The sequence below is a fragment of the Ooceraea biroi genome, chromosome 14 (genome assembly GCF_003672135.1).
Source record: "Ooceraea biroi isolate clonal line C1 chromosome 14, Obir_v5.4, whole genome shotgun sequence".
Lineage (NCBI taxonomy): Eukaryota > Metazoa > Arthropoda > Insecta > Hymenoptera > Formicidae > Ooceraea > Ooceraea biroi.
The window spans coordinates 3,298,524-3,304,523 of record NC_039519.1 but is presented as its reverse complement, the minus strand read 5'-3'; the positions used below and the strand labels follow the sequence as shown (position 1 = coordinate 3,304,523).

General features: G+C 50.1%; 1 protein-coding gene across 3 annotated transcripts in view; it reads left to right on the top strand.

Moving 5' to 3' along the window:
• Positions 1-1,737: 1,737 nt before the first annotated feature.
• Positions 1,738-6,000, top strand: part of LOC105286893 (nephrin) — a 261,816-nt gene continuing 257,553 nt past the window's right edge. For all 3 annotated transcript variants that reach the window (XM_011352184.3, XM_011352178.3, XM_011352171.3), the window contains exon 1: positions 1,738-1,999. The gene's annotated coding sequence lies outside the window, so the exon portion shown is untranslated. The remainder of the gene's footprint in view (positions 2,000-6,000) is intronic.

Sequence of the window (6,000 nt, the reverse complement as noted above, 5' to 3'; positions counted from 1 at the left end):
CCGCCTCTCTCTCTCTCTCTCTGTCTTTCTTTTCCTGCACTTCTTCTCTATTTTCTCCCCCTTTCTCTCGCTTCATCTCTCCTCTTTTCCCCCTTACTCGTTATTCCCATGGTCGTTGAGACGTTCGACAAGACGTTCTTGAAAGGCTCCATCTCAGCTCGGTAAGAGCCGCGTACCGGGAAAAGAGCTGCTTACCGCTTCCACTCTCAGTGGAAACTATAGTAAACCAGTGATAGAAACGAGAAATCCTATAAGCTTCCTTTTACCATGGCAACGCATTGGTATAAAGTGCGTGCGATCGTTGCCGCGAGGCAGCAGTGCGTCTTCTTATTTTGGATTTTTTCACGCGCATTGATTACCTTCCATTTACCTCCTTCTATTCAGTCGACGAACTGCCTCGTTGCAAGCGTACGGTCGATGATAACGTAATAAGAGAAGTCGTCTCGCTTCTTTAAATACTCTTGTCGCCTCGATTAAAAGGTATACTCAATAATAATATTCAACATATCGCGAAATCTACATTTCTAGAAAAATATCAGATGTTTCTTATTAAGCAGGACCGTTTAGATACGGATGTGTAGGTGCTACTCTATAGAGCGATTAGACTAATTAGGAGACCAGCAACGGGACTGGGTCTTGGACACCAAGATTACCAAGGGACCTTCTGCTTTACGTAATTTAAATGGACCTCGCGTAGCTGCGTATATTCGGCAGCGATGTGCCGGAATTTCAAGCAGATTATAATTTTTTTACGTGACACAGTATTCGCGTACGTGAACGTACTAGCGCCGTTTTGACCGTATCTCAAAACAAGCGAAAAATCGAGTTGAGCTGCTGCTGGTGAACCATACCGGAGTTCACGGAACTGAACTACTAAAATGTAGGAAAATGGAGAGAACTCGGGAAAGCATAATTTAACTTGATTATGTTTGTAATCCCAATGACCTCTTTTGATGCTTCCATTTTGGTTTTCCAGTAAGGAAACTTATTACGGAATATTATTATTATTCTGCGGCTGTGATTTTAAAACAGTTCTGCGTCCCCGTTTGAACGCATGTCGTTTAGTCAGTTCTCAAATTCGTTTTCTTGATTTGACAAATTTCTTTCCTGTGTCCCATATTTCGAAACACAATGAAATTGCAGTAGAATCATCGGAGCTACTTTTTCAAGCAACGGATGAATATGAAATTAAGTATGTACTGACGTGTATAAATATACATTGTCGATATTTTATACATGACACGCTCCAGATTTCAGGAGCGGACGGAAGGAAATTGCGAGAAGACGCGGATTCGGCGAGAGAATCGCAATTCGAGACGGACGGATCTATTATGTGCGACGCGCATGCATGTTGATCGATGCTCGCCGGAATAATTGTGCATTTTCGCCCCCGTGGAAAATGAAGTTAGGGATTTCATTATCTAAAGTACAGCGAGCGGACTGACAGCCTCTATCCGCGGACGTTATCTTGCGTTCTTTTGATTGACAGAATGCGCGCGCGCGGAAGGGCACGCCGGCGATTCCCATCGTGAGCACGCCATCGATGGGGGGCATCGGGGATATTCAGGGGGGCCCCAGCGCGTTGCGCTGCGCCGCCGGGTGGAGGACGATGTCGCCGCTCCCCGAAGGTGGGGCGGAAAGAGAGAGAGAGAGAGAGAAAGGGATGCCGGCGGGCGTCGCGACGCTGCTCGGTAGCGCCACGAACTAAAAGTCCGGGCGCCACCGCGCGCCAGTGCCGAGCCCGCGATCGTGGCGAGCGTACGCGTATCTCGTGCGCACCGTGTATATACCGTGCGCGCGCGCGTGTAAACGTATACGCACCGTATTTGCGCTCCGATCTTCGCGAGAACGCACGCACGTGATCGAGCGAGCGAGCGGATCCCGTGCGTTTTCACCGCTGACGGAATTGCGGAATCCGCGCGCGCGTCACCGCTACTTCTGGATCCAGAGCGGACCGGAAACTGCACGCACTTCCCGCTCCAAGGATTTACAAGGGGAGGTCGATGTCGAATTTCAAGCAGGGTGTTCTGCTAACGGGGTCTCGAGGCGTCTTCCTTCACTGGACGGGCGGGGGTGGCTACTAGGGTGTCCCCGGGGACCGTCTCGCCGACGATGAGCCGTGCTCCGACTTCTCTCCTTCGGTTGCGCCCCTTCCTCTCCGCCGTCAGGCTCATCCCCCTGGCTTCTGCAAATCACGGAAGGTCGATAAGTCACGGCGGTGACGTGCATCCGGGTGCACCGCCGGGATTTTCCCAGCGAGATTCCGCCCTCGCATCCCCTTGATTCTTATCTGACGTCGATCCGCGTCGGAGCAGTCGGCGGTGGCTTAACGAGTCCCGTGGCTTTTTATCGCCCGGTGTCGTTTGGTAATTGGGAATCCCGGATTCTTTCTGGCCCGGAGTGTTCTCTCGATCGGTCTCATCGGTGGCACGATCGCTGCCGTCGGTTGAATCGTGTTGAACGACGGGAGGTGCCGACAGGTGTTTTTGCTAAGTAAACACGGCACAACTAACTGGATGACAGAGGAAGCACGTAGCCGTGAGATCTCCTAATGAACAGTGGACCAGCAGCATCCGATATTTCGACGAAGCCTTCCTCACGATGTAGGGACTCTTGGATTACGCAGCGTAGAAACATAGATTCCACGCGGGAGAGAACGATAAATCTGTTCGACATATTGATTGAAGAACGAAAACTCGGCTTTTGCAATTTTGATTATTAATTTCTGTCGAATAATAGAATCCGTGCTCAACAGAATGTTCAAAGGTTTCGCGGACGCGCTCGTGTGCGGTTCGGATTTCTTGGTGAATTTTTATTAATCCCGTTTCTCGTTTCGTTTAGAACGACCTTTTTCGCCATCAGGTCGGCGACCAATTACGCGCGCGACATTTAATCCAACTCGCGTACCCGAATACGCGTTTATGGCGTTTGGAAACGCTCTCAGCCCGCCGGAAATCCGTCATTAGATTTCCTTCCGCGCGGCGTGCAGCTCGCAAAAATCCACGCACGAAAATCAATGGGGATGAACGGAAATTCGTATTTTCGGGGTGGCCCGCGCTGCGCGGGAGCGCGCCTCGTTCTCGCCGCGCGATGTTCTCGTTAGCATCGAACGAGTTTTCCCTCCCGGTATACGTTTAGTTAATCGTAACGCGAGTCCCGCGTGTGGCGGCTGATGAGCACGTTTTAACGAGCGTTTTCAGTTTAGTACGACAGTGACGTTCCTCGTACCCTCGGGTCCACGAGTGGTCCGCAGGACGCGCATACTCTGCCCGCCTGCCACGCGTCGAGTTGATTCCCCCGGGCAAGGGGTGCCGAGCACCCATTAGCAAATTCGACTCGTTGCGGTTACCTCAGGTCTCTAGTTGAAACCGGTAGTTAACGATTTTTCGACGAGCTCGTCAGTTGATCGAAGCTGACGTCAATCACGGAATCAAATCTTGCTCCGATCGTGGACCAAGAGTGCAGTAGAAGAGCGCGCAATCTCCTCGACAGTGCTGCAACGGAACCGGTTATTGGACGACTGCTCCTCTTGTCGTTCGCCAGAAATGCAGAGCGAAACCATCCGGTTTGGAACGCGCGAGAGGTGTAAACTGATGAATTGACGAATTGCACCGTTTAAAAAACCGTGCGCAACAACGCGCGATCGGACAGAGCCGATCCGTTCATCCGTCCCGAAACGTCAATTATCGCGTAATAAAATGAAAAAAGAGAGAGATAGAGAGAACTCGCGAGAGAGAAAGAGAGAAAAGCGAAACGTGGGTGCGCTATCTCGCCGCAAGGTCAGTGAGAGATTACTTTTCGGCCCGCCAAGTCTTCCAACTTTCGTGAAAACCGATAAATTCATTGGATCCTAGTTTCCAACGGATACGCATCCTCCCCCTCTGCGCGCTTGTCGGCGCGCAAGTTTTAAACTAGTAAAACTCTATCCCTTCCCGTTCTCGGTAGCCCCCTCGGCTTAAAACGTGAGGAGACGTATAAGTAAATTCGATTTAATAGCGCAAGTTGCACCATACATCACGATTAAGGCGGAACCGGAACTACGAGGCTGGATTTTTCGCTCGGGAGAAACAACTCGCGCGGTGCGCTTCGAGGAAATCGACTTCGGAATTATGAATGATCTCGTCGATGCGATCATTTAGCGGAGCTCGCTCCATTATTCGTTTGTGAGATTAGCCGTCGTCTTCGGTTAATACCGCACATCTGATTCCTCAAATCGACTAGTCTCGAACGTAACTCATTGGCGGTTCTCCTCACTCGCGTGAGAGGTTGCTCGCGCCGAGGAAATTTATTGAAGAAAAACGTTAGTCCCTCGCGGAGCGATGTATCGAATGTTTGAACACGCGAAAAGCCATAACATCCAGGATGAAGTGTACCAAGGATGCTGTCGGGCGTGGGATGCGACCACACGTTCGCTAATGAAATTTCTGGCGAACGAATGAAAGTTTGTGAAGATTCCGCATCGTTGCCGTTGTCGCGTTTCCGCAGTTTATTGAATTAGAGACGCGACAAGGAGAGCGGAAAGCGAGAACGCAAACGTTCAACGACGGATTCTCCGCTGTAACGTTTGAAATTTCGTTTCCATGGTTACCGACTAATCTACATTTTCGCGGGTCGATAAATGACGGCTACGTAATTCTTAGTTGTTGCCACGTTCGCATTAATGCGACTTTCATGGTTTAACCGCTAATCTTAGACGTGGAGTAGAAACTAATATCGCTGGAATTGTCTTTACGCAGAGAGCAAGTTGGCAATTTGTGATAAAAATGATGTAGCTTCGTGAGATACGGTTCCGTCGCAATTCCTTATCGATCGATCTGTCCGACTACAAAACTGTAATTTATCAAGCAGAGTGCGACATTATTCCACGATATTTTTCCATAGCAATATTCGGCTTTTGGAGCTGACAGTTTGCGATGTTCTCTCGAGGCCTCTCAAGAACACATTTATCTGTACCCGTAATTTACACGTATCATTGGATCATCGCTTACAATTTTTACAATAATTATCCTTCCTACGGGATCAATAAAAAATGTTTAGGATACGTGGATATCGTAAGAATGTTTGGTGCAGTTGTCGAGGATGCGGGAAATTGCGGGCCAACTAAAAGGCTGCTTCGTTTACGGATCCTTTAAAGTTAGCCGAGCGCTCGAGATCTTTTAAACTTGAGCACAAAGTTGTGGTATGGAAGAACGCCGTGGAGGCTGTGGCAATTAATCACTTAGCGGTTTTATTCAATTACGTCTCGTTGCGGACCGAAGTTGAGTGCCGGTCAGAGAGAGGAAGAGAGAAAGATAGAAGGAATGCGTCCAGATCTGGCGAGGACCAACCCGGAAGTTATCGTCCGAGGCTTCGTGGAAGCTTCGGAAACCCCGCAAAAGGTGTTACTCGAACCTCTGGATCGCACCATGGCCCGCCGCAACGCCGATGATGTGCGGCCTCGCCTCGCGTTTCCGACAGAAAGCCACCAGCTGGTACGCAACACTTTTATGGTGCCTCGAGTTCATCGATCATCGACGACGATAAAACCCGTCGAGAAAGCCGATTTGCCGTCTGTGACGCGTCTTCCTTCGTGCTCGCGCGATAAAACGCGCGAGCAAACGTAAATCATCACGCAAAAAAAGAGGCGAAGAGCCGAGATGGCAGATCGCGGTCGTTATATGTCGGAACGAATGCACGTAGCTGATCATTAGAGGCGTATTCAGCCTCGTTCTGCCTCTCATGCGGGCGCGCAACATCAGCCTCGCTTCAAGATCACGCGAAAAGGAACGTCCCTTGGATAGTTACGGTGACTCTTCATTTCTTCTATCAGCCCTGGAGCGCTCTTCATTCGTGGAAGTTCGAGCAACTCGCGCGGCTCATCGTCTCGCGCAGATTCTTCTTCGTCCCTGTGAGCTCTCTCTCTCGGCGAACTCTCCAAGCGCGATTCTTTCCGCTTCCATCTTCCGTCGCTTTAGCATTCCGCGATTGAACTCCGATCGAAGTTCACTCCGATTCGAATCG